Source organism: Rhinatrema bivittatum, chromosome 14, assembly GCF_901001135.1.
Source record: "Rhinatrema bivittatum chromosome 14, aRhiBiv1.1, whole genome shotgun sequence".
Taxonomy (NCBI): Eukaryota; Metazoa; Chordata; class Amphibia; order Gymnophiona; family Rhinatrematidae; genus Rhinatrema; species Rhinatrema bivittatum.
In genome coordinates, this window is record NC_042628.1 from 80,670,731 (window position 1) to 80,694,771 (window position 24,041).

The window sequence follows — 24,041 nt, forward strand, 5'->3', positions numbered from 1 at the left end:
TCCTCTCGCACTGAGGACAAGTCTCCCAGGGCTACTGCTCAGGAGGGAAGGGTTAGGCCGGCCATTATAGTTGGTGATTCGATTATTAGAAAATGTAGATAGCAGGGTGGCTGGTGGACGTGAGGACCGCCTGGTAACCTGCCTGCCTGGTGCAAAAGTGGCAGACCTCACGCGTCACCTAGATAGGATTATAGACAGTGCCGGGGAGGAGCCGGCTGTCGTGGTACATGTGGGCACCAACGACATAGGAAAATGTGGGAGAGAGGTTCTGGAAGCCAAATTTAGGATTTTAGAACTTTCTTATATTCTTAAGTCATAAATCATACCTGGCAGCGAGGTATAGAGATCAGCAATACTAATATACTTTAGAATATACTAAAGGTGCAATGGAGCAAAATGTCTTTCAACAACCTTTTAAATTGTTTTACATTATCCAAGGTACATAATTCAAAAGGGATGAGATCCCATAAAGATGGAGCAACAATTGAAAACGATGTCTCTCTTGTGAAAAACAAACGTGCTTGCTGCACAGAAGGAATATCCAGCAACTTTAATTGAGATGATCTTAAACCTCTAGTTGGTTTGTAGATGCGTAATAGTGAACTTGACCAGTAAGAAACATCTAAATTAAGAAGTTTGAACACAGTCATAATAATTTTAAATTCAATGCGTTCTAACACAGGTAACCAATTCAACTTACAAAGGATTGGAGAGATGTGTTCAGTCCGTTTTGTGTGAGAAACAAGCCGAGCAGCAACATTAAGCAAAAGTTGGATAGGCTGCAAAGACACCTTAGATAAACCTATAAGAAGGCTAATATAGTAGTCTATATGTGGAAACATTATTGATCGAACGACTGTAAGAAAATCATGATCAAACAATAGATGTCTTAAGCCTGCAATTAACCGGAGTTTAAAAAATCCAGTTTTAATGATCGATCTAACCTGTGGCTTGAAGGAAAAGGTCGCATCAAGTAGAACACCTAAACCCTTAAGAGGCTTAGTGATAGAAAATGAAATGTTGTCTATAACAATAGTCTCTTGACTAGGTTTAGAATGTGGAGAATGGATTAATTAAATTTCTGGTTTTTTAGTATTTAAAGATAATTTATTTTGTTTTAACCAACGCTTTATAGTATCAATACAAAATTGAAGTGAGTCTACAGTTTCCTGCCAGGAATTCTGCACCTTAATATAAAACTGTATGTCATCAGCATAAAATTTATATCCATTAGTAATGATGGCCAACAGCTTTGTAATGGGGGCGAGATATACATTAAATAGCATGGCCGAAAAGGCAGACCCTTGTGGGACCCCCACTTTTAACAGCTGGGGAGCAGACGATTGTTGATTAATCCTAAATAATTGGTAACGGTCGGTAAGATAACTCTTAAACCAGGAAAGAACTGAACCTGTTATACCATATTCTCAAAGACGGTATAATAAAATCTCGTAATCAACAGAATCAAAAGCAGATGAAATATTTAAAGATACCAAAAGAAACTGTTGTCCCTGATCCAAACTGCATTTTATAGAGTCAGTCAGCGAAATAAGAAGAAGCTCCGTACTCAAACCTTGTCAAAAGCCAAATTGGTGTGGATCCAAAACTTCATTGTTCGAGAAAATCTGTAAATTGTTTTAGAACAGCACCTTCAATTATCTTTGCAACAAGTGGAAGTGAAGACATTGGTCTATAATTTGCAGGATTAGCATCTAAATTTGGATTTAACAGAGGTTTGACCACCACAATTTTCAACAAATTAGGCATTGCACCAGTCAATAAGGAGGTGCTCACTATATAAGAGATTGAGGTCTTTATAACTTCAAAGATAGCTCTAAAAGTTGTAGTAGTGACATTTAGTAGAGGACAAATGGTATTATTTAAATGAGACACAATATTAAAAACCTCTAACGATGAGACTGTCTCAAAGATAGACCAAATTGGAGTGATAGTTGGGGTGTCAGAGAACCATGGTGTCACATTTTTGAAAAGCAAAAATAAGTTCTCTGATTTCATAGAGGAATATTGAACAAAGGTTTCGAGTGGTAATTGATTATCAATTCCTTTAAGCTTCTGATCTTTCATTTAGTACATAATCTAACCAAACAGTGCTTTGGGACTATTTTCTAAATACTTTAACTTTTTTGAATAGTACTCTTTTTTTGGCAATCAAGGTCTCGGTCTGATATTTTACCAATGATGATCATATCGAGGCATTCTCAGGGGAAGGATATTTTGTCCATTTACGCTCATTTTTCCTTAACAATTGTCTAGTTGAAAACAAAGAGGAAGTGATCCAGGGCCAACATGTTCTTTTTTTTGAAGATGAAAAATTTTTCATCAGAGCAATGATATCAAGAGAAGTAATTATATGTGAAGACTAATCATTAAATTAACTATTAAGATTAGCTTCTGATGAATCTGGGATTAGAGTTAATACTTCTTTAAGTTTAACTGCGTCTATAAATGATCTTTTAGAATGGCTACAGTGATTATAAGAAGCATTTGTCTTCAGGATAGAACAATTCACAGAAAAGCTAATTAGAGAATGATCAGACCAGGGGACATTAGAAACAGTTGGAGGATCTACTAGCTGCATATTAGCACAATCATTAACATATATCAAATCAAGTATGTTACCCAATCGATGTGTTGGAGTATGTATCACCCCCTGCACAGGTGACATCAGGGGGAGTGGCTTTCGGCCCGATAAGGTGGCAACGGGGCCGAAAGCAGCGGGAACAGTGTCCTTAGTGCTCCAAGCTTTAATGTCTGGGAAATCAGAGCAGAGGCTTTAATGTCTGGGAAATCAGAGCCGGTAACTCATCTCTATGAAAGAACCACAACATAATCGTAAACAGTTCCAGTCCCAGATGAATTTCCCCATCCTCCAGAGAGTCAGGATTGGCCTCATCATCAGTTCCATCCAGATTCCTATCGGAAAGACCTACTGCCAATCTAGGCGTACTTCGGCGCTTAACATTAGTATCAGGCAAGTGAGAGGTCACCACATGCAACTCTGACCTGGTAAGATTGGTCGGGGCTGAGGACTGCACCTGAAGAAAGGATTGCAATCCTTGAAAAAAATTCTACCCATGGCAAAACCACAAGGCACTTGTGCTGTGCCCACTAAGTAACCTTCCCCCACTGATGAACCAATTAAGGGAGCTCCAAGGTTAAGCACCCCTCCTGACATGGCTTTACCCAGCTTTACCTCATCAGGCTGGGAAGAACCAGGCTTAGTAAAATCAGACAAAGGTAATTCTCCCTGAGCCTTTAAGCAGCGGTGGCACAAGTTAGAGGGCATGCCAGGCTGAGATGCCCAAATATGACAGGCCACACAGAGGGAAAGACACTTAGGTTTCTTAGCCATAAGCCATCAGTCTGTCAATATGCTGAACAGGTGACTGAAAGGTGTGCATCTGGCTGAATTCACGCTGTAATATATACGCGTCCCAAAGCTAGGCATCCCAAAATCAAGCTCAGAACCAATGCGGCCCAAATTATGCGAACAGGTAAGCTTGCGCCCACAGACACTGCTACCACCTGGACGCCCAAGCAGTCGTCCGACTAAGCGCCTAAAACTGGACGCACAACCTGGACGCGCAGCCAGTCACACCTGCTGGTCCTGAATAGGGCAGCCTAACACACAGGAAAAGGCGCGCAAAAATGCCACCGCTGCCTACCACATGACGCACAGAGAAAAGCCTAAGAGCAGGGCCTAGCCCAAAAGGGCAGCTCAACCTGCCAGGTTACCCACGCCCCTTAACCTCCCTCGAGGGTGGGAAGGAATAGCATGCCAAGCACGGAGACCAGAGGAAGGAGAAAAACCTATTAAAAAATCCTCCTCCTGGGGGGTTTTTTTTTGTTTTTTTAAGCTTTACCTGAGCTCAGCCCATCCCAGCTGAGTACAGAGATGGTCTGCAGCTGCGAGGGGAGAGGCATACCAGTCACTGCCACGCTCTGCTTCTTGCACCCCACTGCCTTTCAGCTGTTTTAACAGCTAAGTCCATACCGGCTGACAAAAAAGGCTGTCGGACCAAGGCACTCATCCGAGAGACCATAGAAATCACCCCAGGAATTTTCAACTGGGGGAGGGCCCATTTGGTATCATTGTAGGAGAGCGGGGTGAATTAAATTTCCTTCTTTCTTTCTCCTTCTAAAACTTGAAACAAGCCCTAGTAGGAAGATGCACGTCCACCATCTGCTCGAGACAGAGAATACTGGCAGGCTGATGTCACTGCAGGAGTATATATACTATGATGTCAGCTTTGCTCTGTCTCCATCTGCTGGTAGATGTGCATAACCCACTGGTTCTGGATTCATCTGTCTAAACGCTAAGAAATGATGTTTTCTCTGCGGGTGATTGCTCCTCTCCTGCTTTTCTTAACTATTTGTTTTCAAATAAAACAACCATTACCATGGTCAGTAAACTCTTGAGTTTCAATAAAATTTCATCTGGTCTCCAATTATTGCTAAAACAAATGAAGCCTTCATCTTGTTTTAATACTTTACCATTTAACTTCTGGAAAAATCCTAAATTAGGCCCATTTCCCTATCTCACATTCATAGTTAATAGTCTCAGCTCCCAAACTTTCCCTTCTGCTCTGAAATCTGCAAAGGTTCAACTAGTTTTGAAAAAAAATCTCTTACATACTGATAATATGAGCAATTATAGGCCCATATGCAATCTCACCATTCTTTCGAAAATAATTGAATAAGTAGTGCCGAGTGAACTACCTCAATAAAATATTTGTTTTTCACTGAAAACAATCAGGATTTAGGGAGAACCAGTTTCCTAAATGTTCTCTCTCTAAATCTGGATTAAGTTAGGGACGTTTTAGTAATACTTAATACAGATAAATCAGAGGCCATCTGGTTTTCTAGGAAGAATTCCAAGGGTTTCCCCTTATCTACAATGACTGGTTCAATAATTCAGCTGAAAGAGGTATCAAATTTGATTCTTATTTAAAGTTTCACGCCTCATATTTCAGATTTAGCTCAGCGTTCATTTTATTACCTGCAAGTTATACATCATCTTCAGCTATTTTTAAACTCTTCCGATATGAGAATTCTGTGCCATGCTCTTATTCTTAGTAGGCTGGATTACTGTAATGCCCTTTTCCATTGCCTTTCTGAACACTCTAATCATTGTTTGCAATTAATATAAAATACAGCGGTCAAACTTATTTTTGGTAAAACACAAATTTGATCATGTTACCCCTTTGTTACACAAGCTTCATTGGTTACTGATTATTTCACATATACAATTAAAAATTCTGTGCCTCACTTTTAAAGAGCTTCGCTATCAGACTCCATTCTATCTTTCCAATCTAGTAAATCCGGACATTAGAAACATAGACGTGATGACAGAAAAGGACCCTACAGCCTCCACCCAGTCTGCCCAGCAAGCTCCCATAGTTATCAGTTTCCCATACTTATTTACTCAGACTGCCAAGGTCAGGGCTCTTGTTGGTTATTGTTTGAGTCCAATTTCCTCCCCCCCAACTATTGAATCAGAGAGCAATGTCCAATGTTGGAGTTGCATCAGAAGTTTAGCATCAGACTTTTGGTTAAGGGTAGTAGCCACTGCATTGAGCAAGTTACCCCCATGCTTATGTGTTTTCCCAGACCCTACAGTTCAATGTACGGTGTTGTCTGAATTCCCTTCCGGTGAAGCAGCGAGCAATGATGGAGTTGCATCACATTTTGAAGGCTATTTGTTAAGGGTAGTATCTGCCACAGCAGCGAGATTCCCCCATGCCTTACTTTATTCCCCTCCTACTTGCCTTTAGGGATCCACAGTGTTTATCCCATGCCCTTTTGAAATCCTGCACCATTTTTGTCTTCACCGCCTCCTCTGACAGGGCATTCCAGACGTCGACCACCCTCCCTGTGAAGAAATGTTTCCTGACATTGCTTCTGAGTCGTCCTCTCCGGAGTTTCATTTCGTGACCCCTAGTTCTATTGGATTCATACCAGTGGAAAAGGTCTGTTGATTGTGCATCACTAAAAGTTTTCAAGTATTTGAAAATCTGTATCATATCTTCTCTGCTCCTGCTCTCCTCCAGGGTATACATATTTAGGTCCTTCAGCCTCTCCTCATAAGTCATTTGATGGAGACCTCCCACCATTTTGGTCAACCTTCTCTGGACCGCCTCCAACCTGTCTCTATCCCTTATGAAACATGGTCTCCAGAACTGAACACAGTACTCCAGGTGAGACCTCACCAGGGACCTGTAACAAGGGGTTTACCCGTTTCTTTCTCTTACTAGATATTCCTCTCTCTATGCAGCCCAGCATTCTTCTAGCTTTAGCTATCGCCTTGTCACATTGCTTCGCCATCTTTAGATCGTTAGACACTATTACCCCAAGTTCTATCTCCTGTTCTGTGCACAGCAGCGCTTCACCCCCTAATGCATACAGTTCCTTCGGATTACAACATCCCAGATGCATGACTTGCACTTCTTGGCATTAAATCCTAGTTGCCATAACTTTGACAACTCTTCAAGCTTCCTTAAATGTCTCATTCTCTCCACTCCTTCCAGCATGTTAACTCTGTTGCAGATCTTAATATCATCTGCAAATAGACAAACTTTACCTTCTATCCCTTCCGCAATGCTGCTCACAAAGACGTTGAAGAGAACCAGTCCCCACACAGATCCCTGAGGCACTCCAATTAAGAGTGTTTACCATCACACTCTGTCTTCTATCCATCAACCAGTTTGTAATCCACACTGCCACCTTGGCTCTCACTCCCAAGCTTCTATGTGGGACCGTATGGAAGGCTTTACTAAAATCCAAGAAAATCACATTGAGCGCTCTTCCCTGATCCAATTCTCTAGTCACCCAATAAAAGAAATCAATCAGATTCATCTGACAGGACCTACTCCTGGTGAAGCTGTGCTGATGCAGATCAAACAAGCCACCATATTGTAGGTAGTTCACTATCCTTTCTTTCAGCAGTCTCCATTAACTTTCCCTCCACCGAGGTAAGGCTACCCGGCCTGTAATTTCCAGCCTCCTCTCGGTTCCCACTCTTGTGAAGCAGGACCGCCACCGCTCTTCTCCAGTCACTCGGCACTACTCCCGCTTCCAGGGATTTATTTAATAGGTCACTCAGTGGACCCCCCAGCACATCTCTGAGCTCTCTTAGTATCCTCGGATGAATCTCATCAGGTTCCATAGCTTTGTCCACTTTCAGTTTTCTTAGCTCTTCCCATATATTCTCTTCCATAAATGGGGTTTCATCAAATCCACCCCTATCCACAGCCTTATTAACCAGCTATGGTCCTTCCCCAGGGTCTTCTTTAGTGAACACCAAACTTAAGTATCTGTTTAATATTTCTGCCTTTTCAGGGTCACTTTCCACACATTGATCCTTTTCACCTTTCAGTTTCACTATCCCACTTCGGACCTCTCTCTGATGTATCTGAAAAAAGTTGTGTCATCTCTCTTTACCTCTTTGGCAATCCTTTCTTCTACTAGACATTTTGCTTTCCTGACTACTTTCTTTGTCTCTCTTAGTTTAACCAGATATTCTTCCCTGTGTGCCTCTTTTTGGGATACTTTATATTTCTTGAATGATGTTCTTTTTATTTTATCAGCCACTTTCTTTGAGAACCAGATAGGTTTCCTATTTCTCTTGTTTTTCTTTACTTTTCTAATGTAAAGATTAGTTGCCTTTGTGATCGCTCCTTTTAGTTTGGCCCACAGTTATTCCACCTCTCCCATTTTCTCCCAGTCTTCAAATTCCATCTCCAGGAATTCTCTCATTTCAGTAAAGTCCATATTTTTTAAATTCAAAACTCTGGTCTTTCTGTGTCTTCTCCATATCCCTTTTGCAATATCAAACCATACCATTTGATGATCACTGGTGCTAAGGTGGGCCCACACCCGGACATTTGAGATGCTATCTCCATTTGTGAGCACTAAGTCGAGAAAGACTTCAAAGGGGCGTGGGACTTCAAAGGGGCGTGGGATCAAAGTTGTGAAAGACTTCAAAGGGGCGTGGGATAAACACTGCGGATCCATAAAGTCAAGAGGCCGCCAATGAAGAGTGGGTGACTCGCCAGAATGATGGCTATTGACACAATACCCATATTAAATAAACATACACATGCTTACTGTGACTCCTACATCGCTCTAAGCTTCAACAGCAAGAGGTAATGGAAAAAAGGATTTGCACTCACAAAGAGGGGAGTAGCTGGCTTGTTACGGTGGTTACTACCCCAAACCAAATATGCCTGATACTTCACTTTCAATGCATATACAGCATAGCTCTCTGCTTCAATGACAGGGGAGAAGAATAACTGATACTTCACACATCCAGCAGAGCTCTCTGCTACAACGGCAAGGGAGAAGAAAAAGGGTTCGCACTCAAAAAGCGGGGAGTAGCTGGCTTGTTACGGCGGTTACTACCCCAAACCAAATGTGCCTGATACTTCACTTTCCATGCATATCCAGCATGGTTCTCTGCTTCATCGGCATGGGAGAAAGACTGATACATCACGCATTTCCAGCATAGCTCTCTGCTTCAACGGCAGGGGGAAAAAAAAAAAAAAACCAAAAACAAAAACAAAAAACTGATGCTTCACGCATATCCTGCATAGCTTCAACGACAGGGGTGAAGAAAAAAAGGATTCGCAATCACAAAGCGAGGAGTAGCTGGCTTGTTACGGCGGTTACTACCCCAAACCAAATGTGCCTGATACTTCACTTTCAATGCATATCCAGCATGGCTCTCTGCTTCAACGGCAGGGGAGAAGAAAAAAAACTGATACTTCACGCATATCCAGCATAGCTCCCGGCTTCAACGGCAGGGGAGAAGATAAACAACCAATAAGGGCTGTATAACATAATCTGGGTAAAAACAAATAAGCATGGGTGTAGCTTGCTTATCGCGGCGGTTACTGCCCCTACTACCCCTAACTAATCAAGCTAGATATTTCACTTGGATGCAGCTCCATCACTGCTCTCTACATTAATGGTGGGGGTGGAAGGGGAATAGAACAAAGAGCTAAGAGAAACAGATAAGAATGAGAGAAAAAATGTGTGAGGCTTGCTGGGCAGACTGGATGGGCCATTCGGTCTTCTTCTGCCGTCATTTCTATGTTTCTAATAGTTTCCTCCCTCGTGGGTTCCATTAGCATTTATTTGAACAGAGCCCCTTGCAGGGCAAGTGTTGGCAAGTTAAATGTAGATGTAGTAGGCCTGACTAACAAACTGAAGAGTAGCAAATCACCTGGACCGGATGGTATACACTCCAAGGTTCTAAAGGAACTAAAAATGAAATTTCAGATCTATTAGTAAAAATGTGTTACCTATCATTAAAATCATCCATCGTACCTGAAGACTGGAAGATGGCTAATATAACCTCAATATTTAAAAAGGGCTCTAGTGGCGACCCGGGAAACTACAGACCAGTTAGCCTGACTTCATGTTGCAACCATCACTCCTCGACGGCTTCAATCCACCTACCTTTCCTTTTTGGTGGCTCCTCCTGCTCTTCACGGACGCCTGGCTGCCGCGGCGCCCACCTGCCGTCCTCTCCGGCATCCCCGGACCGGCTTGGGCGCTGCCTCCCGCCATGTTCTACAGGTACCTTAGGGCGCATGCGCCACGCGGCCCTCATTCTTATTTCCTCATTGGTGCGTTCCTCAGGGGCGTCTCCCTGTGATGACGTCACGCTGCCCGGATATTTAAGCCTACAGTTTGTTGCTAGCCGTTGAGTTACCAAGGGTGTGTTCTTACGGATGGGATTCGCTCTCTGTACCCAGCTACTCTGCCTTTCCAACTTCCACTGGACTCTTTCTGCTTACGGGTTACCCGCTCCTCAGGGGCCTCTTTTGCTTCTTTCAAGTTGCTATCAGGTAACTGGTACTCGCTCCTCGAGGGCCCATGTTCCCTGACCCGCTGCCTGCATCTATCTCCTCTTCTACTTGGAAGAATTCGCTACAGACACCATCAGTGAGTACTACTATCATCCACTCCTCAGAGCTGTCTCCCTGGAACCAGGTACTCACTCCTCGAGGGCCTGCCTCCGTTCCAGCACCAGTGCCATCTCCTATGTGGAACCGCTGTGTGAGTACTTTGCCAACGAGTCTCCCTGCTCCCAGGGATCTGGTACTCGCTCCTTGAGGGCCAGCTCTCCCTACCTCGGGGCTTCTCCATATTTGGGACTCTGTGAATGTTCTATTGTACTCATTCAGTTCTCTCCACTACAGCACTGCTACCGGAGGAACCGCTGTTCCAGCGCCTGGGGAATACTAGTCTAGCCGGGCTACATCTTCTACTCACTACTGCCACCTCTGGTGGCTTCTCAAACTGTCTAAATAAAGATAAATCTGTGTTTGTGTGTCCAAGAGCTAAGCCTGACCTGTGGCCCCTCACGGGACTTCCCCCCGTGGGCGTGGTCAGCTGCCACAGTGTCCAAGGGTCCACCCAAACCTCACTAATTAATAACAGTCAGTGGAGTAGAGAGAGGGGTATCCCATGTTTTCTCCATAACTGCATTTAGCACCAAATGTTGTGGAAGTGCTATAGTTTCAATGGGATTGTCAAAAGTTTTCAGGATCCCCAACATTTCTTGACGGGGGTCTGGTATTTTTTTTTGTTTCTATATTTTACAGTAAGCCTACCTTTTCCAAAAATTGGGAATAGGTGAGGTCTTCTGGTGGAGAGGCGGGTTTAGGCGGTACCTCAGCTGGGTCTGACGGATAGCCTGTGGATGAGTCTCCCGAGGAAGACGAGTCTAGGAGACCTTCCACTGGCAATGCAGGCCTTTGTGGTTGGTCTTTTGGAGATGGCCCCGGGAACCAGTGGTATTACGGCTGGAATATTTATTTATTTATAGATTCTTTTATACCGAGGTACGTATAGTTATACATCACTTCGGTTTACAGGGAAACAATAAATTAGCAACAGGCTTTACATATAACGGTTTAAACAGTAGAACAAATATCAGAAACAGGCTTTACATTTACCAGTAACAGGCTTTACAAATAAAATAACGGAATTCAAGGGAAATATGCTAACTTCATTAACTATAATAACCATAATATATTAATCTTCAAGAGTTACAAAGGAACAATAAACTGTCGAAGGCAGAGTTCTATGTCACATATAGGCAGTGGTGGCTGATGTGTCTACTCCAGATTGTAAGAATTGTGACAGTATTGTGGTAATTTGGGATATAGCTTGTGAAGCTAACCCCGAAGTAGAAGGAGTGGGCGGCAGGGCTTCTAGAGGCGGTACCGCGGTCAGTAGTGTAGAAGCACTTGGGCTACTGGGACGCGCTACAATTGGTGAAGGTTGTACGACTTTCTGAAGGTGAAGTCCAGGAATAGTGCGGTGTAGAGAGACTGTAGATAGCCCCGAAAGCACATCCAAGGAAGAAGACGTGCTGCCTGAGAGCCTTGGTGGAGAAATATCTTGGTCAGAGTCTACTACAAGTAAAGGTGACGGTCTTTTATGACCCATTGTATGCTTCTTAGGCTTCGGTTGCATCTGCAGCGTCGGTAGAGTCAGCAGCATCAGAGTTAGAATATCTGCGCCGATGTATGTCGATGGTGCATCGGCACGATGTGGTTGCGACGCTATTCTCTCTTTGCATCGGTGCGCCGATGCTTCGTGTGAGATCTGGAATGATGGTCGTCGGTCTGTCAATGGTGTCGATGCGGCATGCGGCTGTGGTGTCACCGATGCATCCCCCATGCAGTGCATCCATTTTTGACGGGGCATCGGCGGTGGGTGTTTTACCCCAGGAGGGTCAACAAAAGAGGTCTGTTGATGAGGGGGTCTTTTTTTTCCTCTTTGGGCCTGTGGATGATCTTGTTGAGGCCTCGGAAGAGGCATAAGAGCCTGATGGTACTGCTTTTAACTGCTGAATCCGGGCAGCTCGCTGGCGCTGTGCTCTTGGGGACATATGGCCACAGTCCCCACAGTTTGCCTGGTCATGGTCAGGACCGAGGCAGAGATACGATTTGTGGCCATCAGTGACCAACATAATCTTGCCACAGGCACAGAATTTAAATCCTGGTCGAAGTATCATGATGGTGAAGCCTTTCCCTGTGGTTTATGATGGGTTTGGTTTTTTTTACCTCACAATTAGAATTCTCTCAGGAGAGAGCTCCCCGTGCGATCAGTCGCACGGAAAAAAAAAAAACGGACTGAGGAGCCTCAGGCAAACACGGGAAGATACAAGAGGGAGCACCTCACTGAAAGAGTTTGGTAATCTTAGAGAGCTCCACCACCTAGTGGCACAAAAGATGTAACCAGACAGCATGGCAAATTCAGCTGTTTATCTACATGAAAACAGACAGGCTAATAAAAGTAGAAACTCAGAAGTAAAAGGTAGATATCAATTATGCCAATAGCGATTGGGTGAATGTCTCCTTGGGCAGGGGTTAGACGTCTAGTCTTCAAGGGCTTTGCACTTTTCAAGTTTTTATGATTATCCCTAATGAAAATACAGGCTGTTGCTTTGCATACAATTGGGGTAATATGTATGTATCTGTATTCATAAAGAATATATTGAAAACCTAACCAGTGCAGAACTTGAAAATCGAAGTTTACTCGCCTCTGCCTTAATGCATACTAGGAAGATTACATTTCTAGAAGCATAAATGACTGCTTCCTTAGGATCTACTTCAGTGAAACAAAGGACCTGGTGCAATGGAATAAGGGTGATTGAACTGCTTGGCAGAAGCGATCAGAGTGCGATCAAATTTCACATAATCACTGGAGGGAGAATGATGACTAAATCTATTGCGCTAGCATTTAAAGGGAGAATATTATAAATAGAAAATATTATAAACAGAAAATTAGAAGGACAATCCTCAGTCCGGCAGGGGAATGAAGAAAAGATTTCTATTCAGACAACTACCAAAAAGGACTGAATTGCACAGGCTGGGTAAACAAGCGTGGGAGTAGCTTGCTTATTACGGCGGTTACTACCCCTATCCAATTAAGCTAGATACTTCACTTAGATGCAGCTCCAGCACTGCTATCTACATCGATGGCGGGGGTGGAAGGGAAATAGAATAAAAAAGTTACTTATAAGGGACAAGAGTAACAGATAAGTATGAAAAAATAAGTGTGAAAACTTACTGGGCAGACTGGACTGTTTGGTCTGCCGTCATTTCTATGTTTCTAAGGAACTTTAAAAGGAGTTGCAAGCATTGTTCCCTCTAAGCTGTCCATGTGTTTATGTGCCCACATGTTGTGAACCGTGCACACAAAAATTCCTAATATTTGCATTATAATGGCTCACAGCTCACAAATTTGAATTCAGCTTATAAAAAGTTGCATAAACCATTTTTGCACACTTAGGCCTGGATTCACTATTCTCACACAGAATGGTGAATCCAGTGGTAACGGGGGGTGGGCCTGCGAAAGCCGGCAGCCATCGCACCACCACGGTGTCATCGCTGTCAGCTTTCGCATCCAATAGCACCACCGTGAAAGTTGGTGCTATTGGGCGCACTACTGGCGGCAATAACGTGGCTTACTTTATCGCCACCAGCGAAGACAGCGCCAAGTCTGCCTCCTCGCCGCCCCAACTCCGCCCCCGTTTGCTATCACGCGCGAAAAGGGACTTTTCACACGCAATAAGCCTTACAAAATAACCCCCTTAGTCTTTCAAAAATTAGTGGGAACATTGGTTGTGAAGGTTGAAAATCTGTGTGAGGCAAAGAGATTGTTTAAAAATACAGATCAACTACTCTCAGAACTTACAGATTAGACCAGCGCTCTCAACCAGTGTGTTGCCAAGCACCGGCAGGTGTGTCGCGTGCTCCCGATCTCTCCCGCTGCTCTTCCATTCCTGCTGACGTTGCCGCCAGGCTAACAGCACGTTCAAGCCCAATGGGAATGGCAGCGGTGTTAGAGGAAGCTGTGGCACCCGCGGCTGCCACGGAACAGGAAGTGATACGAGGTGCAGTGCGCGGGAAGGAGAAAGAGCCGTGCCGCGTGGAAAAGTAGCGGCGGCAGCAGTATCAGCCCCCGAGCAATTGAAGCAGCCGGCAATCGGCAAAGGAGACAGCAGTATAAGCCTTCCGCAGCCGATGGGATTCTTCTTTCTTGGCCTGCAGGGGCTGGAGGAGGCTGCTGGTCACTTACCCCCCCTTCCCTCCCCTGTCCCCACTCCAACTCTCTCCCCTCACACTCACCTCCCCCCTCATTCTCCCTCCCCTCACTGTCACCTCCCCCCCCGCCTACTGCCTACCCTTCAGATCAGAAAACCTTTGTCTTTATATTTCTGTGGGAACCCCCCCCACCCCAAACCCCCCCCCAATCCCAACCCTTTAAATCAAATAATAACCCCCCACCCTCCTGCCCTCTCCCAAGACCTGGGAAATTAAAATTGTTGGTGCTACATGTGGTCTGTCCCTGGGCGTCTGTGCGCGTTATGTAGCCAAATAGGGGAGTGCCTAACCAAATTTGCACTTCCAAATTTGTTTTGTGGTCTGGGGAGGGCTATTTTGGTGCGTTCCCGAGATCGTGCAAGTTTAGTGTATGTATTTGTGTGTGAACCTCCCCCTTCCCCCAAAAAACAACCCTATGAGAAAAGTTCTCTTAAACTAACCACCCCACACTCTCCTGCCCCCCCCCCTCCCCCAGCCCTGTGAAAAACAGTAGCCCCCCCTGCCCCCCCCAGAGTTGCTAAATGAATGAAACCTGCCCCCCCTCCTGACCCCTCCCCAAGATGTTCGCAATAAATTCATCACAACCCCCCACCCTCCAGACCCCCCGAGACCTGATAAAAATGTCAGTCGGTGGAGCGGGCGTTCAGGAGTGGTCCGGGAGCGATGTATTGGCGTTGGTCCTAGGCTGTGAGCACCGAAACGGGTTCCGACGGCCCTTTGCCCTTACTGTCAGGTCGACACAGTAATGTGCGGTTAAAGATTCCCCGTCTGTAACGTGCTGGGAGCGCACAATACAGACGAGTAAGGCAATCCAGCAATACAGTCTCCAGTTTCACGCGTCCTTAGCGCTTCTTAAAATAGACGCATAACCCTTTCCGCACCCAGCATGTATATGATGTGTAAATGAACGAATTAGCTGTATAATGAAGGAATTAGCTATTCCCCTCCGATACTGTAACGGGCGCTGATATTATCTCCTTAGTAACCCGCTGTTTTGCCGTGGCCTTAACCTGTTAGTTTACCGCCTCCCCCTAGTAGGTGTTAGGACTGTGAGTCTTGTAGCAAACCCATCGACACCGCTTAAGATACTCAAACACAATAAAACACAATTAAAAAAAAGCGATACAGAGATGATCGAGAAAATGTAATGATGTGGGACACATAAAACCTGTCAGAAAAAAAAATAAAAATTTTTAAATACCTGTCGGAGGGCCGCGTGGGTCCAGGCGGCGGCGGGAGCCGGGGGGCAGGTGGTTGCGTGTTAAATCTAGGCCGGGTCCGCACAGACGCATTCATTCACTGCCGGAGGCAGCCCCCACCGGCAGTGGATGAATGCGCAGTGGATGAATGAATGCGCGTCTGTGCGACCCCTGCGATTCGGTGCTCAAGGCAGTCACATGCCGTGACGTCACGCCTTGAGCGCCGAATCGCAAGGGTCGCACAGATGCGCATTCATCCAGGCGAAGGAGCTGGCGGCTTTCGCCGCCGGCTCCTCCGCCTGGATGAATGCGCATCTGTGCGACCCGGCCTAGATTTAACACGCGACCACCCGCCCCCCCCCCGCCTGGAACAGGCGCCCACCCGCCCGCGGCCTAGATTTAACACGCGACCACCCGCCCCCCGGATCCCGCCGCCCGCCTGGATCCACGCGGCCCTCCGACAGGTATTTAAAAATTTTGTTTTTTACACTTCCTGGTGCCTGTCATTTCAAATGTCATTTGAAATGACAGGCACCAGCGCACCCAGGTTACTGTATAGGCGCTGTATTAAGCGCCAATACAGTAAAATGGGTTGCGCGGGCATAACCCTTCCCTAACGCTTCACAGCCGCGGCATGCATTTGCATGCAATTAGAAGAGAGTATCAGGCGCTAGGTCAAGAGAACTGTGCGTGCGGGGAGGAAGGGTGCGCCTGACACTGCCGCACTGTTTCTACCGCGGCCTTACAGTATCGAGCCGTATGTCAGTGGGATGGAGCAATGGCAGTGGTAGGTCCTCTGACATAGTAAGGGCAAAGGGCCGCCGGCTGCCAGTCCTGAAAATGGCGCCGAGGGCCCTCGCCCTTACTATGTCACATGGGCTACTGCCGCCATTGGTGTCCCTGAGTGGCATAGTAAGGGAAAGGGCCGTCGGCGCCATGTTGATTGCTGGCAGCCGACGGCCGTAGTGCAGGAGATGTATCCCGGACCGGTCCTGGCCCCCCGCTGGAGCCTCCCGGACTTCTGTCAGGTTTTGTGTGTGTTGTGAGGGCCTGGGAAGTAAATAAATTTGGCATGATGTGTAGGGAGTGTGAGGAGGGTGAGGAGGGTGGTTTTGTGTGTGTTGGGAGGCTGTGGGAAGTAAATCAATTTGGCATGTGTGTGGGGGGTGTGAGGAGGGTGGTTGGGTGTGTGTTGTGAGGGCCTGGGAAGTAAATACATTTGGCATGTGTGTGGGGGGGGTGTGAGGAGGGTGGTTTTGTGTGTGTTGTGAGGGCCTGGGAAGTAAATACATTTGGCATGTGTGTGTGGGGGGTGTGAGGAGGGTGGTTTTGTGTGTGTTGGGAGGCTGTGGGAAGTAAATCAATTTGGCATGTGTGTGGGGGGCGTGAGGAGGGTGGTGGGTGTATTTTATCTGTAAAGGAAATAGTTATCTTCCGGCAAAAAAAGTGCGCGAATGTGTTAAAATGGAAGTGAAACGTGGACCTGGACTGGCAAAATGATTAGTGTAGCGTGTGTTAGTGTAAGGTGTAACAGATGGCGCTTACGTCCAGCAGATGTCGCTGTTTTCTGGAAAAAAATGTTAAACCTCTTTAACCTGTCACAGGTGTGACATATCTGTAACGTAAGTACAGAAGAACCTTCCTGTATGCGAAATGAAGGTTGTGTCCAAATTTGAAAGCAATCGGTTCAGTGGTTTCTGAGATTGGTGATTTTGTCCAAACTATTTAACATTTTATTTATATAGATAGAGGTAATGGTGGGTGCGATTAGATTCGCAATTTGTTTCAGCACTATTGTTGGGATTGAATCTAAAGGGTGATTAGCGGGGTTTAAGTTTTTAATCAAACCTTCTACTTCATCTATAGTGGTGTCATCAAGATTTCTTTCGTATTCAGAACTTCTTTCGTATTCAGGGAGATTTCTTGATGGGTGTACTATCTATATTAGATGAAAGCTTTTCAATTTTATTTTTAAAAAACAGCACCTTAATAACAGTTTATGGAATTTATTCCAGGAACTTGTACGCAGGGTTTTAAAAAAGTTTTGAACATCCTGCATAAACAAATTCTAGAGTTTAATTATGCGATGAGTAAAAAAAATATTTTCTCCAATTTGTCTTAAATGTTTAACCTAGTAGCTTCATTGCACATCACCTAGTCTCTGTACTTTTTTGAAACCATAAACAACTGATTCATGTTTACCCATCCCACATTTTGGAGAACTGTTATATAAATTTAAACGATAACTTGCATTAAGCAGCAAATTTGTAGCTGTTTTTAAATTAAATTTTTTATTTTTGTTCTCCATTTTGTATTAAGTCCATTTCAACTTTCAAATAAGAACATAAGAAGTTGCCATACTGGGTCAGATCGAGGGTCCATCAAGCCCAGCATCCTGTATCCAACAGTGGCCAATCCAGGTTACAAGTACCTGGCAAGTGCCCAAACATTAAATAGATCCAATGCCGGAAAGAAGTACTTTATAGACTTCTCCGGGAACTTATCCAAACCATTTTCAAACCCAGCTATACTAACTGCCCTAACACCACCCCTGGTAATGAATTCCAGAGCTTAACGGTGCGTTGAGTAAAAAAGAATTAAGATTTTTTTTTTAAATATGCTACTTGCTAACTTCATTGAGTGCCCCCTAGTCCTGGACAAATTCACTTTTACCCATTGAAGTCCCGTCATGATTTTGTAGACTACTATCATATCCCCCCTCAGCTGTCTCTTCTCCAAGCTAAACAGCCCTAACCTCTTTAGTCTTTCCTCATAGGGGACTCATTCCAATCCCTTTATCATTTTAGTTGCCCTTCGCTGTACTTTGTCCAGTAGAACTCTGCTTCCACAGCAAGGGTTAAGGAAAATTAGATTCAAACAGCATCCGAGGGGCCCTGAATTTTACACTGGGAAACTGATAAGCACGAGGGTAACCTGTACAGTGCAGCAGATACTGGCATAAGCTTGCTGGGCAGACTGGGTGGCTCATTTGGTCCTTTTCTGCCATCATTTCTATGTTTCCATGTAACTGTCTTTTTTAAGATGTGGTGTCCACATATGCACACAGTATTCAAGGTGTGGTCTCACCATGGAGCGATACAGAGGCATTATGACATTTTCCGTTTTATTCACCATTCCCTTTCTAATAATTCCCAACATTCTGTTTGCTTTTTTGACTGCCACTTGTTAATCCAGTTTTTCTTGAACAACTTAGGCAGTCTTCCTTCAAGTAAGATAATATATTGAAAGCCAATGATTTCAATCTATTATCCACTATGACACCAGATCCTTTTTCTGGGTGATAATTCCTAACCTCTTTAGCCTTTCCTCATAGGGGAGCCATTCCATGCCCCTTATCATTTTGGTCACCCTTCTCTGCAATTTCTCCATTTTTTTTTTTAAATGTAGCAACCAGAATGGCACACAGTATTCAAGGAACGATAAAACGGATGTCATAATACCTCTATATTTGCCATTCCCTTCCTAATAATGCCTAACATTTTGTTTGCTTTTTTGACCTCCATAGCACAATCATTTATTCCATCCAGGAACTTTATCTCTCTAGCATGTCCTGAAGGGACATTTACCCTGTCAATATTTATTTAGATATTTTATATACCGTCGTTCCATGTATAGATCAATATCGGGGTAATTGCAATCTCCCATTATTACTGCACTGCCAATTTGGTTAGCTTCCCTAATTTCTCTTAGCATTTCATCATCCGTCTTATTTTGGCCAGGTGGACGATAGTGTACTCCTATCGCTATATTCTTCCCCAACACACACTATCATCACCACCACCCACCACCAAGTTGATCCTCTCTATAATTGCGATATAATTTGTACTTTAATTTGGCTCCATCCCATTGGTTATCCTCCTTCCACCAAAACTCTGAGATGCCAATTAAGTCTATCTTATCATTCACTGCTATACATTAACGTTCCCATCTTAGACTTTTTGAATTGGTATACAGATATTTCAAAAATGTGATTTTTGCAACCTACTTTTCAGCTGACAGGGATAATTTGGAATCTTTTACCTCATGTGATTCTTACTTATAGGCACAGATTATTTTTCCTTTTATTTGAGCCTCTCTGTTAGGATACCGTTTCCTTATTATTCTTTGAAGATAATAATAACCTCCCTCAGAACCATGTGTTGCTGAGCAAAAAATCTACATTTCTTAAAATGTCAGGCTTGCAAAGGACCCCTGCCAACACTTGTGTAGCCCAATTGGGTAAAGGCATGAAGAATAGACCACGAGTTGAAAAATGCAAACACTCAAAAAATAAGTAGTGTGGTATATTACAAATAAATTTAACACCAGTCTCCGCTCTCCTTAGGTACAGAAGGACCCAGGCTTCCAGATCATTGATTAAAATACCATTTTATGCAACGTGTCGAATGCTCCAGCCGGCGAGTGCAGTGGAACTGTGCACAAAATTCAAGATTGCTCAGGGTTACCTCAAGCGATATCCGCTCGCCGCCTCCCCCACCGCTCAGGGAACATGGCTAACATGGGGCCTGCTCTCTGCTCAGGCCCTGCAAGCCACAGCCTGGCCAGCGCCGCCGCCGCTCGCAGGTCTCGCCGATCGTCCTCCTCCTCCCCCGCGGCTCGGGTACTGAAGGTGCGAGCAAGGTCAGAAGCTAACGGTTTCCGCTTCTAAGGAAAACGCGGTTTTCCGCTCTTTCTGTGCCATAGAACTTTTTTTTTCCCAGTAATGCAACACAAAATGGCACCGACAACAAACTGACGCAAAAACCGCGGAGGAGACGCGGGCACGTAAGCCACGCTCCTCGCGTAACGCCATGCGTGCTCTGCGTGCTGGGACGCTTTGGGCGTCGTCGCTGAGAAAGCGCGTCATGATGCGGGCGCTGCTGCTGGCGGTCATAGTGAGGGAGCAAGCAAACGAGAGGAAAAGCCATTTTATTGCTCTAATATAAAAACCGGTGTTCGAGTGGAATTAGAAAGAGAGGGAGGATGGGCTGGATGCACGGGCTTCCTAGTAAGATGAGTGGACAGTGGTAAAATGAAGCGACAGAGCTAACAAATTAGAAAAGCTAACTGAATTAGCAACACGGTAATAAAGGGAGATTTCAATTACCCTAATACGGGCTAGGTAAATGTCACATCAGGACATACTAAGGAGGTAAAGTTTCCAGATGAAATAAATGACTGCTTCATGGAGCAGATGGTCCAGGAATCAATGGTTGTGAGGTAAAAGGCTATTTTAGCCAAAAGTTCTTCATTCAAAAATTGGAAGAAGGATCCAACAGACGAAAATAGGACAAAGCATAAACATTGGCAAGTTAAATGTAAGACATTGATAAGACAGGCTAAGAGAGAATTTGAAAAGAAGTTGGCTGTAGAGGCAAAAACTCACAGTAAAACCTTTCTAAAATATATCCGAAGCAGAAAGCCTGTGAGGGAGTCTCTGTTGGACCATTAGATGATCGAGGGGTTAAAGGGGCACTTAGAGAAGATAAGGCCATCATGGATTTCATTGCTTCAGTGTTTACTGAAGAGGATGTTGGGGAGGTACCCGTAATGGAGAAGGTTTTCATGGGTAATGTTTCAGATGGACTGAACCAAATCACGGTGAACCTAGAAGATGTGGTAGGCTTGATTGACAAACTGAAGAGTAGTAAATCACCTGGACCGGATGGTATACACCCCAGAGTTCTGAAGGAACTAAAAAATGAAATTTCAGACCTATTAGTAAAAATTTGTAACTTATCATTAAAATCATCCATTGTACCTGAAGACTGGAGGATAGCAAATGTAACCCCAATATTTAAAAAAGGCTCCAGGGGCGATCCGGGAAACTACAGACCGGTTAGCCTGACTTCAGTGCCAGGAAAAATAGTGGAAAGTGTTCTAAACATCAAAATCACAGAACATAGAGAAAGACATGGTTTAATGGAACAAATACAAATGACTGGTACAACCAGTAAATCTAAAACTAATATCGAAGTCTTTCACCAGATATATGTAGGCCCCTTACTCCAAGGGTCTGTATAATATCACAGACTCTGTTTCGGTCCAGGGTCACCGTGCTTTAATTTATAACATCATTTTTTTGTTTTTGGTTTTATAATAAAATCTCCAAAGTCTCGATGTACTCTTATTAATTTTCTCACGCTCACTTTTCTCAAAACATGCACACTGTCCACAAATATAAGAGGAGCTCTAATACTCATCTGTTAGTTGGTCAAAAAGAGTACATCGAGACTTTGGAGATTTTATTATAAAAACAAAAAAATGATGTTATAAATTAAAGCAAGGTGACCCTGGACCGAAACAGAGTCTGTGATATTATACAGACCCTTGGAGTAAGGGGCCTACATATATCTGGTGAAAGACTTCGATATTAGTTTTAGATTTACTGGTTGTACCACTCATTTGTATTTGTATTTGTGGACACACATTACGGTACACTAGAATACAGTGGTTTTTGTGGGGAAGAGGTTGTGATTAATGGAACAAAGCCAGCATGGCTTTACCCAAGGCAAATCTTGCCTCACAATTCTGCTTCACTTTTTTGAAGGAGTTAATAAACATGTGGATAAAGGTGAACCGGTAGATGTAGTGAATTTGGATTTTCAGAAGGCGTTTGACAAAGTTCCTCAGAAGCTTCTAGGAAAAGTAAAAAGTAATGAGAGAGGTGGAGATGTCCTTTTCTGGAATACAAACTGGTTAAAAGACAGGAAACAGAGAGTAGGATTAAATGGACAATTTTGTCAGTGGAGGGGGTTGGGCAATGGTGTGCCTCAGGGATCTGTACTGGGACCCGTGCTTTTCAATATATTTATAAATGATCTGGAAAGGAATATGACGAGTGAGGTAATCAAGTTTGCAGATATACAAAATTGTTCAGAGTAGTTAAATCACAAGCAGATTGTGATAAATTGCAGGAAGACCTTGTGAGACTGGAAAATTGGGCATCCAAATGACAGATGAAATTTAATGTGGATAAGTGCAAGGTGATGCATATTGGGAAAAATAATCCATGCTATAGTTACACAATGTTAGCTTCCATATTAGGAGAAAGAGATCTAGGTGTCATAGTGGATAACACATTGAAATCGTTGGTTCGGTGTGCTGCAGCAGTCAAAAAAGCAAACAATGTTGGGAATTATTAGAAAGGGAATCGTGAATAAAGCGGAAAATGTCATAATGTCTCTGTATCGCTCCATGGTGAGACCGCATCTTGAATACTGTGCACAATTCTGGTCGCCGCATCTAAAAAAAGATATAGTTGCGATGGAGAAGGTACAGAGAAGGGCGACCAAAATGATAAAGGGGATGGAACAGCTCCCCTATGAGGAAAGACTAAAGAGGTTAGGTCTTTTCAGCTTGGAGAAGAGACGGCTGAGGGGGGATATGATAGAGGTGTTTAAAATCATGAGAGGTCTGGAACGGGTAAATGTGAATCGGTTATTTACTCTTTTGGATAATAGAAGAACTAGGGAGCACTCCATGAAGTTAGCATGGGGCACATTTAAAACTAATCGGAGAAAGTTATTTTTCACTCAATGCACAATTAAACTCTGGAATTTGTTGCCAGAGAATGTGGTTAGTGCAGTTAGTGTAGCTGGGTTTATAAAAGGATCAGATAAATTTCTTGAAGTCCAATACCTGCTATTAATTAAGAATGGCCAACTTTTCCAAAGTGCTGGACTGGACACTAGAAGGGGCAGGCACTGCCCCACTCCTTGCCTCTCATTTGCATAAATTTGCTCCCAAGGCCCCTGGACCTGGCCTGCATCCATACTAAGTTCCCGCCAATTCCTGCTATTCATGCTGTCTTCCTCACACATTATATTCTCTCTCTCCCTTTCTCATACACATAAACTCTCCCACACATACATATGCTCATGCTCTCTCCCTCTCACACACAGACAAGCACATGTTCTCACTCTCATTTAGGCCAGGCCTCCCCATAAGTGATTCACTCGCTCGGTATCCAGAGGTGAGCGAGAAATGGTTCAAGTCCAACGTATATCGCCCTGGATCTCCAGAGCCTGCCTTAGTTTTTCTTCCTCTTCTTGCCCTGCAGGTGTTTACCTGCAGGATTCCTGCTTTACAGGCCCCACGTGACAGGGTGTGCATACCATGCATTTGCATGGGATAGTACACAGGGGCGGCAGCACTAGATCAGCTGGCAGGTAACTCGGTGTGCCGAGGGGCGGAGAGCAAAAACAGTCACAGTCCCCGACAGTGTGTGCAGGCAGCAGTGTGCCCTAAAAACATTGATTCATTGATCCCGTGGAGTGGGGGAGCATGTTGTGCCGACACAGCAAATCTCTAAACAAAAACAAAAAATGTATTATCTGACAGTGACATAAGAACATAGAAATTGCCATGCTAGGTCAGACCGAGGGTCCATCAAGCCCAGCATCCTGTTTCCAACAGAGGCCAAACCAGGCCACAAGAACCTGGCAAGTACCCAAACACCAAGAAGATCCCATGCTACTATTTATTTATTTATTTATTTGCGTTTTTTCTATACCGGCATTCATGGTTAGAAACCACATCATGCCAGTTTACAGGTAACAAGGGGTGAGAACAGAAAACGGAACATAAACAAGTGCAGGGAGATCAAAAGTTACATTACAACAAGGGTCTTAAACTTGGAGGAGAGAAAAGAATAAGAGAGCCGAACAGAAAGGATTACATTATTTACATTATG

At 44.2% G+C, this 24,041-nt stretch overlaps 1 protein-coding gene across 1 annotated transcript in view; it reads right to left on the reverse strand.

Annotated features, from left to right (window-relative positions):
- LOC115075765 (dual specificity tyrosine-phosphorylation-regulated kinase 1B-like) overlaps nt 1-20,109 on the reverse strand; it is a 232,770-nt gene extending 212,661 nt beyond the window's left edge. Inside the window, exon 1 of the mRNA XM_029576504.1 lies at nt 19,813-20,109. The gene's annotated coding sequence lies outside the window, so the exon portion shown is untranslated. The remainder of the gene's footprint in view (nt 1-19,812) is intronic.
- Nucleotides 20,110-24,041: the final 3,932 nt, after the last annotated feature.